The sequence below is a fragment of the Girardinichthys multiradiatus genome, chromosome 22, assembly GCF_021462225.1.
Source record: "Girardinichthys multiradiatus isolate DD_20200921_A chromosome 22, DD_fGirMul_XY1, whole genome shotgun sequence".
In the NCBI taxonomy this organism is placed as follows: Eukaryota; Metazoa; Chordata; class Actinopteri; order Cyprinodontiformes; family Goodeidae; genus Girardinichthys; species Girardinichthys multiradiatus.
In genome coordinates this window covers 20,544,975-20,557,037 of record NC_061814.1, presented here as the reverse complement: position 1 = coordinate 20,557,037, position 12,063 = coordinate 20,544,975, and the positions used below count along the sequence as shown (strand labels likewise).

Here is a 12,063-nt window from a genome sequence, read left to right as displayed (position 1 = left end):
AAAAATGGTGATCTTAGATGGGGCACAAATTTCTGATCAATGCAGACAGTCATTCACACTCTCTACAAGGAATGTAAGCCAAACAGAGTGATTGCTAAAAAAGCTTGTTGTGAGAGCTGTATCCAAGTATATACATACAAAATTGAGTGGAAGAAAAAGGTGTGGGAGGAAAAGGTGTGGCATCAACAGTGATAACTGCAGCCTTGAGATGATTGTCAAGCAAAAAGCCACTATGTACAGACACAGCCTACACATAGGCTACAAATGTCATATTCCTTGTGTCCAGCCACTCGTGAACCAGAGACAATGTCAGAAGTGTCTTACCTGGGCTATGGAGAAAAAAGAACTGGACTATAGTTCAATGGTCGAAAGTAAAATGAAGAAATGGAGTTCCTGGAATCTGGAAGTAGAGTGGGGAAGTCCAGCTTGACGTTTGCACAGTGAGTAATGACTTGGGGTGTAATATCATCTGCTGGTGTTGGTTCACTGTGTTTTCTGAAGTCAACACTGAACGCAGCCATCTACCAGGACATTTTAGAGTACTTCATGCTTCCTTCTGCTGACAAACGTTATCGAGATTCATTTTCCAGCAGGACTTGGCACCTGCCCACACTGCCAGAGGTACCAAAAGCTAGTTTATTGAGCATGGTCCGCATGGTGATACTGTGCTTGATTGGCCAGCAAACTGACCTGACCTGAACCCTATAGAGAACTTTTTATGTACCTCTATGTGATCAGATTAGCAAACCACTGAAGAAATCTTTGCTGGTATTAACTACAAGAACATCAAGGACTGCCTCTAAATAATTCTTATGATAATGTAAACTCACAAATAAATCAAAACTTTTTACAAACACGACTGAGATTTTTTTTCTCCACTTCAAAGAAAATCTCTCAGCATGCTTACATTCTGTATGATTGCCAGGATCAAAACTATGTTATTTCACCATGCTGAAATATCATCCCTGGGAAAATTATCTTGCACAATGTGTCTAACTATAGCATGCAAATTCCCTCAAGGGTATAATGTGGGCTATAGCTGTCCCAATATTCTGAGGTAATTTGAGAATTAGCACCAGCTATTAGTAGGCCACTTAATCATGAAATAAGCAGACATTTAGGTTATTGCAAATCAGGCTTTGGTCGAAGAGCAAAATGTTAATGTTATTACTTTGCTATTAGGTATATATATTACAAAACAGATATAATGTTTTGCAGACTATGTAAGGCACATATAAGGCTAAACATTATTACCAATGCCAGATAAAGAATAGTTTTGATTATCTATTTAGCATGGACCTATTGGGTGTAATGTATTATTAGCCAGAAAATAGACATTTTGTACTCAAAGTTGTTAGAAGCAGAAACAAAAATGGACAAGTGTGAAGACCTATCAATTGATGATAGCCATCTCTGCAGCTTTTATGGGTTATTCCCAGCCGGCAGTGGTCAGTATCTATCAAAAGTGGTCCAAGGAAGGGACATTGGACAGGCAACAGGGTCATGGACTGTCAAGACTCATTGATGAATGTGGGGAATGACAGATCCATTCCAGTTTGTTGAAGTGAAGCTGCATAGCTATAGACCAGTCAGGGTGTCCATGCTAACTTCTGTCTACCACAAAACAACAACGAGCATGGCAGTGTTAGAGGCCTGTATTAGCATTAGAACTGGACCACAGAGCGATGGAAAAAATGGCTTTGACTGAAGAATTCCATTTTCTTTTTCTGGATAGCTGAAGGACTGTGTTTCACTAGTTGGGGGACATATGGCACCAAGATGTCCTACTGGAAGAAGGCACGCTGACAGACAGTGTGATGCTCTGGGCAATGTTTTGTTGGCAAACCTTGAACTCTGCTATTCATGTGGATGTTGGTTGAACCTTGACACGTTCAACCAACTTTAGCATTATTCCAGACTATGTGTCATTAAAAAGTGCTCTTTCAACACAAAACTTTACTGCTATGAAAGCATGTTTTTCTCTAACAAATTTCATTTTGACTTGCTTTGTTGTCAGATTTAAATTCTTTGGATAATTAAAAAAGTAACATCAGACAAATATAACCCGATTAAATACAAATTCATCTTTTAAATGATTATATTATTTATTAAGGGAAAAAAATCTATCTACACCAACCTGGCCCTATATGTGAAAAAGTAACACCTAATAACACCATTGGTGAATGACAAATGTCATCTAAAGTTTATTGATTTTTTTCTATAAGACTTTCACATTACTGCAAGGTATTTTGGCCCAATCTTTCAGAATTGTTTTAATTTAGTCATACTGGATGGTTTTCAAGCATAAAAGGCCTGTTGAAGTCATGTTACAGAATCTTAAGCAGATTTTAGTCTAGACCTTCATTGTTCTATGTATTTTTTTATCTTTTCATTTTTACTTTTTTGCACTGCATAACCCAATATTGCTTAAGCGTGAGGTTCCACCCTGTTCCATGTTTTCTCCTTGGTACCTAATGGCTCTCTCTGTGGTTTGCTGGTACCAAAGCCTTATAAATGGCTTTGTCACCATTTCTAGACTGATAGAAATCAGTAAATTTGTTTCTCTGTTCTTGAACGTCTTTAGATTGGGACATGATATGTTGCTTCTAGACATTAAAAAGCCTACTTCATGTTGTCCAAGTGGTTCTACTTAGGGGACTTCTTGATTTTTGCAGATTGCCAAAAGTAAAACCAGTTGTCCAAACACTTGTGTTTGATCTGTTTGAAAATTAATTGATGGTTTAACATGGTAAGGGGGTGGTGCTGTTACCTTTTCACATAGGGCTAGGTTGGTTTGAAAATGTTTTTAAGCCCTTAACAAATAGAACATTTAAATCTGCTTTTTGTATTCACAGTATTAATCAAGTAATCTTTGTCTAATATTTACATTTGGTTGGTGAGCCAAAACATCTAAGTATGACAAACCAGAAAAAGCAGAAGTAATCTGTGCGAACCTATACTGTTTCACAGAACTGTAGCCTAAATGGCCTTGCATCAAACTGACACATCACTTTTCTTTGCTGCTATTAGAAGCAGTCTACAAGCTACTGCATCCACTGTAGAGCACTATGCACACAGGCCTATACTGTACTATACTCTTCATTCGTTCGTTGTCAATAGCACTACTCTTTTATTGTTTTAGGCTATGATCACATTCAAAGAACAAATTCAGGTCGTTAAATTCATTCAGTATCTCCCCCATATTGTGTCCTGGTGGTCACTGGGCGGATGGATTTGCTCCACTAACCCATATTTACAACAGCCCTGTTGACGAAGTACATGAATGACAGCATACATGGAATAATGTCCAATCCTCCGTGACCTGCATGCGTTACAAAAGCCTTTTGTAATTTCAACAATCAGAGGGAGATAGTCGCAGACTATGGAAATAAAAAAAATAAAAACGAGAGAAAATGGTCGGTGTTTACGCATAAGCCACACAGTGAAAAGCGGCTGGTTTTGTCCGCATCTTACCGTAGCTTTACGATGACCTCGGCGTTCACGTTGCAGCGACTGATGATGTCGGCTTCTGCTTGCTGTTGTTGTTTCCGGCGCCCCGTCTCCACTCCTCTCCCCTCTCGTCTGATCTTTGGAGAATAACGCTGTACACATGAAGATGTCGAGTCGTCTGACCGAAGCCGAGGAATGCGCTTAGGTTCCCATGGTGATCATGTTTCTGGTAGATCCCTCAAAACATGCGTGTCTGCCTGCCAGAGCTGGGCCGAGTTGTGGTAGAGCGGAGACTGAAGAGACCCTCCCCCGGGCGTAAAGAAGTATCAGGTGGACGCTCAGCATCCTTCACATTCCTGCATCACTGGACGATAAAGGGCAAGCTTATGCAGTAAAAAGGCTGAATCTGTTGTAGTTTTATTTACAGTTGGTATTTTAGAAGGATGTTTGTTCAATACAAAGAAAGGTTTCAACTTGTAACATTCCTGCACTGATGCTCAGAGGATTAATGTGCGATTCATGTCATTATATGATGCTGCAGACATGCGCAACCAGAGCTTTTTAAAAACACTACAGCTTCACTTTTTCCACAACAGTTATTTTTTCAACAGCAGTTATCAACAAATATAGTAATAATAATAATAAATAATAGCTGTTGTGGTAGTAGTCCAATCATGGTGTGTTTTTTTTATTAGCCATATCATTTCCTTTTGAAGCAAGAACTGGTCAAAGGGTTCAGCCTTGCTAGCTGAGCCACCTGCTGCTACGTTCAAAAACATACAGAACTGTTACAATATTTTATGAGCAAGTTGACAAAAAAGGCAAGAGGAGGCTGTTAGATATTGTTATTTAAAGAAAAACATGCATAAAGCAATAGGAGTCCATAAATGGCATGGTGTCTGACAGCGTTTTCTGAAATTCTAGATTTTTCTGTTTTTTAAACAGGGGGACTGGGGGATTTAATATGTTAGAAAGAGTTTGTGAACATAGATTTTCAAGTCACAAATTCTCAATCAAATTTTAGTTCTGGGCTTTGGGCCAACATAAACAAAAATATGCTTTGTCTAAACCATTCTATTATAGCTCTGGACTTTTCTGTATTGTTATCTAAATGGCCTGTGATTAACTGCAAATGGGACTTCGTCCTCCTACTGTTTCATAAGTGCCAGATTTGTAGGGTCCATAACTATTAGTGTACCTGTCAAAGGGACTCTCCCACCTGAGCTGTGGATCTTTGCAGCTTCTCCAGAGTTATCATGGATTTTTTGTCTGCATCTCTTAGTAATTATCTCGGTGTCAGCCACCTTGTCAGTTTGGGTTGTCTTGGTTTACAATTGTGTCATAGGCTTTCCATTGTCAGATGATGTACATGTTAGATGTCAAAAACATGGGATATTGTTTTATAGTCTAACCTTGCCTTAATCCTCTCCACATCATCCATGACCTGTCTGGTGTGTTCTTTGTTCTTCACGATGCTGCTTGTTCACTGATGTTATATTACATAACAAAACAAACATCTGAGGCCTCAACATAACAGCTGAAGTGAACTCCTTTTTACAAAATAGTTGCATTGGATTTTACTTAGGCTTACTAAACTAAATGGGATAAATAAAAATGTAGGGCACACATTTTAATTTTTCTTTGGAAAAACCTCTATAATGTACCTTCACATTTATTCACTACTTTGTGTTGGTATATATCATTGAATCCCAAAACAGAAGTTTGAGTTTGTGGCAAACTGTTAAACTCAAAGTACTTTAAATAGATTTTCAAGGCACAGCACTGTATGTGTCCTAAATACATTGTTTTCCAGATAATGTTCACAATCACATTCCCTGAGCATTAAACTGACTCCTGCAAAGTGGCCTTTACATGAAATTCACAAATTTCAGATATGGAAAACTCCTGGGCAATTTTGTTAAAGGGCATCTGTGAAAATAAATAATGATGTTTTTCAGACCATGTGGCCTTTTAGGCATGTTACAAGTTTGTAGAGACTGATAAATATTGTAAGGATAGTTTGTGACAGCTGGAAAATCATAAACAAATGTGCTGCAGAGCATACAGGATAATCCCTTGTGACCTTATGACATAAAAGCACAATTTAGTATAAACATGCAGCTTTGCTGACCTCTTGTGGAAGCAGTTACAGAAATAACTTCCTATCAGATGAAGCAAACTGTACCCGCCACCAAGACAAGTAGATTCCAGAGTTGAGTGATTTGATGGAGAACACCTTTTTACTGCAAAGCACCTCTGTTCCTTAACCTGCAGGAGAGAAAAGAACCAAATAAATTTTAACTTCCTTCCCTTCTCTAGTAACATAGGCTACTTATTTGTACATTTGTAATGCATGGATGCACACTTAATATCATTCCTATCTAAACAAGCATCTGTTCCTCCTGCTAAGAACAAGATATTAGATTCCAAATCCACTGTCGGTGATGTGATATGGGAAACATTCATGTTTGTCAGTTCAGATCTTTTAGTAGTTACAGCAGTATAATTACTTTTCCAAAAGCTCAATTTTGATGATTATACAGCAGACAATTTTAATAAGCTATAAACACTCGAAATGGGTGCACACATTTCTTGACATCTATTGGTCTGGAAAGAAGGGTCTGCTCCAAAATTGATACCTTCCAGTTCTACTTATATTTGCAGCTAACCATACCGACAACACTTTGTGGAGAAAGTTTAATAGTCAGGCAAGGCAAAGGTTGAGCTGGTCGGTGACAATTATAAAAAAATGTTTGGAGGTTAGGCTTTTAGTTGTTAAGCAAAGTGGTGGTAGCATCATGTCGAGGGTCTGTTTTACAGCAATTGGTAGTGGTGCATTATGATGGCTACAAACAAAACAAATGCAGAGGAGAAATGCTGCAAATAGCAAAGACAGCATGCTTAGCTGCAAACTCGCTCCACAAAACTAAGTGCACTAGACCACTAGGGGAAGTCGACCTCCAAGTCATATGGGACCAGACCCTCATCAAAGACAATTAACAGGATGCCCAGATGACATTGGAGGGAAGAAAGAAAAGGTAAATCTTCCTATGTGTATTTTTTGAACTAGTGGTCGTAATCTTTAACACTGTTATACAACAGCAGCATATTTACATCGGTATTATTAGTGGTCGACTCCCCCATAGTGGTCTGGCGCACTTCGGTTTTGTGGAGACAGTTTGTAGCTTTTTTACCTTTTTTCTTTGATTTGTTTTGTTGGTTGTAGGTTTTTGCTTCCTAATTTCTTTGATTGCAGCTTTTTTTCTTTTGCTGTGTTTTTCTGATATATTTGTGTTTGTATGTTTTGGAGTTTGCTTCATTTATGTGTTTGCAGGGTGTTTATATGTTTGCAACGCGTTGAGCCGTTTGCACCTGTCGGCCAACTTAATGCATGACCCAGAATGGAGAGAATAATGCCGAAGCACTACCTCCAGATTCTCTAACTTTAACTCGTATTAACAGCTATTTGTTTGAAACTTTAACACAATTGGCTTCACCATGACAATGATCTCAAACACACAAAACAGATTTTGCATTCAATAAACATTGCTAACATTAAGCTTATAGAAACCCCTGCTATAAATGTGTAGACTATGCTAAAAAGCTAAGTCCATGCCAGGAAACCACTTTAAATGATCCCAACCATTTCTTGTAAGAAGAAACGTCAACAATCTTGCCAGAACTGTTGTCCCACCATAAGACTGATAGCCATAAAAAGCATATGGCTGAGGTGTAAGTTGCTGAGGGAAATTTGAACAAATATTGTAATAGTGTATGCATAGATTTGAGGCTGTATGTATGATTTTACCTGTGAGAATTGTAGAAAAACTCCATAAAAATGTAGATTTGTTGTGTATTTCCTCTCTCAGGAAATCTCTCTGGAGCTGCAACTGTGAAGCCATCTACAAGAAGGGACAGAGCAGACTGTACGTCTTGAGGAAGCTTAGGTCCTTTGGTGTTTGCAGCAAGATGCTGCATATCTTCTATAAGTCTGTTGTGGAGAGTGTGATCTCTTCTGCCATCATCTGCTGGGGAAGCAGCATCAGAGCCAGGGACTTAAAAAAGCTCAACAAGCTGATAAAGAAGGCTGGCTCTGTTCTGGGGACTCCTCTGGAACCTCTGGAGATCATTGTGCAAAGAAGGATTCTTCATAAAACGAAGAACATTATGGAGAGCCCTGAGCATCCTCTTCATGAGACTGTCCTACAACAACAGAGTGTCTTCAGTCAGAGGCTTCTTCAGATCTGCTGTAAGACAGAGCGCTACAGGAGATCCTTCCTGCCCACAGCCATCAGCATCTACAACGGCTCTTTGAGGAAACTTTCATAATATGAGCTATAACAACATTTAATTTCCCTTTGGGATTAATAAAGTATTTCTGAATTGAATTGAATTGTCGTTGATACAAGTATATTGATGCTTAAAAGAACTTTTTTGGTTAGTTATGTTTTTCACATAATGTTTCCGGTTTTATACAACAGCAACAATCAACTCTTCTCAATATGAAGATATTAAAGTGCAGCCTGTTTTTATGTTTTAAACACATTTAGATCTTTCTTTGGCAAGCTTTCCTTTTAATTTCTTTAAGTAGCATCAGTAATTGATTTCCAGACTTCCCGAAAGACATCCAGTACTGCTTCTTATCATGAGTATCACGAGTGACAGTGCTGCATTTTCTGTTTCTATATAGATACACTCTTGCTGGATTTGGCTAAATGAAGCTGTTTTCAGTCAACTGCTTTCCAGATGGTATTGTATGGGGGATAAGAATCTGCGGATGTTTAACTTGTCTTGTTTTCCCCATCTTTTTAACAAAACATACTGCACACAATAGAAAGATATGCCAAGTTTCTATCTAATGGATCTTTAGAAATCGTGTTTTTTGTGCAAAATATTATTTTATGCATGGAAAACAGAAACAGAAGCAGGTTGTGGTGTTGTGATAGGCTGCTTGCAAAATGTGCCTATAAATACAGCTAAAGACCACTTCTTGCACTTCTTAGCTTTGCTGTGTTTAGTGTTTATTTATTGAATTCATGTCTTCCATTCCTTAGATGATTGAGGGGGATGTAATATGTCTCTAAAATAAAAACTTTGAAATATAAACCAAAACTAATTGTAAAAGTAGGCAATGACTAAAAAAGCTATTAATATACCTTTTAAACATTTTAGCCAAAGGTCATGTATAATTTTCTTTTTACAGCTCTTGCCTGTGGAACAAATATCCTGCAGACATGACTGTTGAAATCACGAATTATCTATCTATCTATAATAAATACAATAAAAATAATATGTAAAAATAATAATAAATTTTTTTTTTTTAGATTTTCTTCTTGGATTTTTGATTACATTACAGCAACAAATGATTTTTTTCACATCTATCTATCTATCTATCTATCTATCTATCTATCTATCTATCTATCTATCTATCTATCTATCTATCTATCTATCTATCTATCTATCTATCTATCTATCTATCTATCTATCTATCTATCTATCTATCTATCTATCTATCTATCTATCTATCTATCTATCTATCTATCTATCTATCTATCTATCTATCTATCTATCTATCTATCTATCTATCTATCTATCTATCTATCTATCTATCTATCTATCTATCTATCTATCTATCTATCTATCTATCTATCTATCTATCTATCTATCTATCTATCTATCTATCTATCTATCTATCTATCTATCTATCTATCTATCTAATCATGGTATCATGTTTATTTTTGTTACAGACTTTAAAAAAAAGCATACTATTCTCACAACATGCGACATTCTCTGTACAAACAATAACATCCGAAAGTAAATTTTTCAGCTTCTTAAAATGTACACAGTGGGATATGAAAAGGCTAGAGGGTCCATCCATCCATCCATCCACCGTATTTGTAGTATATTCAATAAACTAGAATAGTAAAACAGTTCATTTATAGTATTTCATTAACCATTGTATCAAGTGAAACGTATACAGATGAATTACACACAGACTGATGTTTTCAAGGCTTCATTACTGTTAATTATGCTGATTTTCAGCTTATAACTAATGAAAACCCAACATTTAACATGGGAATATTACATCAGACGAATTTAAAAAACATTTTTAATGCAGAAATGTGGTATAATAAAAAGTATGTTTAACACCTGATAAAAGGTTATCTGACAAACAAGCCTCATCAGAGTATAAATATTTGTGTTGTTGTTGTTCATTCGTGTTTATTTTATTGTAATTGTTTAATTTTATTTAACTGTATATGTATTTTGTTATAAACATTATTTTCTATTTATCTAATCCAACTTGTTATTTATAAAGTCTGTTTTACAATTCTTAACAGGTTTTTAGAACCAGTTCTTCAAAGAAAAATTGTCTTTAATTGTCATTTATCTTATTATTTATTTTCTGTTTGTTTGTTTATATGTTTTGTTGCTGGTCTTTGTTTTTATTATTGGCTCTTGTATTATGCTTACTGTATATAAAGCACTGCGTGTTTCCCCCATTGTGTATGAAAAGTGTATGAAAATAATGAATGATTGGTTAAAAATGATTAAATACCTTTGGAGAACCACTGGAATTTCTAAAACTGAAAATGTTTGTTTCCCTTTTGTAACTAAAACATAGGGAATCAAAGTGCAAGCGTTTTTTCTACACTTTTTCTTTCGTCCCCATATGCCAGAAAATGAAGCTCAATCAGTAACAGGCAAACAAAGCACAGTTATATTATTCCTAAAATAATTTAGCAACCTTTGTTTGTATTGAAATCTAATATAATTGTGTTTTATTGTCTTTTGACTTCGAATAATTAATCAGGAACACTAATAACAGTCATAAAATGTATTTATGTTTGAGAATTAAACTCTTCTTTAAAGCTGTACACTAATCTCAAGGTGCCTGTGGGTAACACCATATATCAGCTGAGGGCAGTGTTGCTCTGAAAATGCAGCTGCTGTCTTTGCACATGCTAAGCTCTACTTAGCAATTCAAAAAGATTTCTGCATATTGGTGTGCAACAATGACCCAGTGTCTTCTCTAACTGACATTTTATATAAATATTGTGCTTCCATTCCATATTAATAAGGTCAAATGTCATCAGGTTATTATTTTAGTTGGAATTTTGAGAATTATGTGGATTTCTCCATCAGAGAAGAAACATTTACAATTCAGCTCACATTCATGGGTGTAATATCAGGTTATACCTGACAGCTGTGTTCACTGTGTTTCTTTGTTTATATTAACATTTTGAGTTTTTTAATGGACACAGCAGTGAGGCGTTCTGTTAAGGTCATTTTGCGCATTGAGATTGAGGCACTATGCTGCAGGTACACTCACTTCCTCAAGGCTCAGAAGACCTTTTTGGAGGATTTGTTTCCCTTTTTTCAACCTGCATGTCAAATAGATTTCTGTCCTGAAAAATGCCCCAAACTGACCTTCATCCCTTACATCAAATCAGAGAGAGGGAATTCTTTTCATCACAGGTTTTTGATTCTGTTGTCACTGTTTTTAGAATTTTTTTTTACATTGTGGATCCAAGTACACAAACTTGATTAGAAATCAAAGTAATAAAATGAACCCAACCTACCCACATTACTCTGTGCCAGTGTACTCGAAACATTCACAATTTGGTACTGGGGGGATATTATTCTTAAGTAGGTCACGATGACAGGTTGTTCACTAGTGGCTGCTGGTAGTGACATTTTTTTTAGCCCTCTGTCCTGCCTGTTGGCTTCTGTGCCAGCCCAAGAGGGAAGGTGCTGCTTTAGGACAAAATTCTTTATCTCCCCATTAACCTTCACAAAGTTGGCATCAGGAAGCGATTCCGTTGGAAAATGGAACCAGTTTCAATATACAGCTGTGCAAGTGAGCTCAAAGACAACTGGCTATAACACGAACCATGCTCTGTCCTTCACTTCTCCTCTTTCTTTTTAGGGGTTATTCCTTAGCTGGGCTCCGATCCACAGCAACTACTGATAAGATAATGATTACAGATTGGGGCCTAGATCCTGCAAACATTCTCAGCTGCTCTGCAGACTACATAAAAAATCCTTTCTCTGACTTGAAATGGAAGCTCTTGCAGCTTTTGATCACTCTTTCAATGAAGCATACATGAGTGTGTTAAGCTGCCTAACTTGCAGTCTGCCTAACTTGCCAGCACATTGTGTTTCTGAATGTGCTACATGATGTGAATTATGGACATAGACAGAGTGTGAATGCTGGCTCAGGATCAAAGAACTCTGCTATGTATCTGAAATGGATCAGTCTTGGCTGACATGCTGTAAAAAAAGGAAAGACACACACACACACCCATGCTATATGTACAAAGGCAGATTTAGTCCATAGGGATCAGCAGTCGGCTGTGACACTCCTCCTGAGAAACATCTCTGTGCCCATGAAAATGGAAATGGCAGCAGCTGATCTGTCGGTGGGGACTAATCTGCCTCCTCATCAGGACTATTCATTAAGCTTGAGTGCTGTCTATTAGCCCCACTCATTCTCCTCACCCATTGCAACACATGACCTTGAGGTGGAGCAGCACTCACTGTTTTAACAACACCTAGGCGGGCATCGAAGAGCTGCTAGTGTCAGTCAAAATTTGGATACTGGATCTCCTG

General features: G+C 37.1%; 1 protein-coding gene across 5 annotated transcripts in view; it reads right to left on the bottom strand.

Annotated features, from left to right (window-relative positions):
* The window catches only part of LOC124859039 (receptor-type tyrosine-protein phosphatase epsilon-like), a 44,581-nt gene extending 40,667 nt beyond the window's left edge, over positions 1-3,914 (bottom strand). The window contains exon 1 of one of the 5 annotated variants that reach the window (XM_047351487.1): positions 3,475-3,914. The gene's annotated coding sequence lies outside the window, so the exon portion shown is untranslated. The remainder of the gene's footprint in view (positions 1-3,474) is intronic. The other 4 variants (XM_047351486.1, XM_047351484.1, XM_047351483.1 and 1 more) reach the window with 4 other exon arrangements.
* Between the last annotated feature and the right edge of the window lie 8,149 nt (positions 3,915-12,063).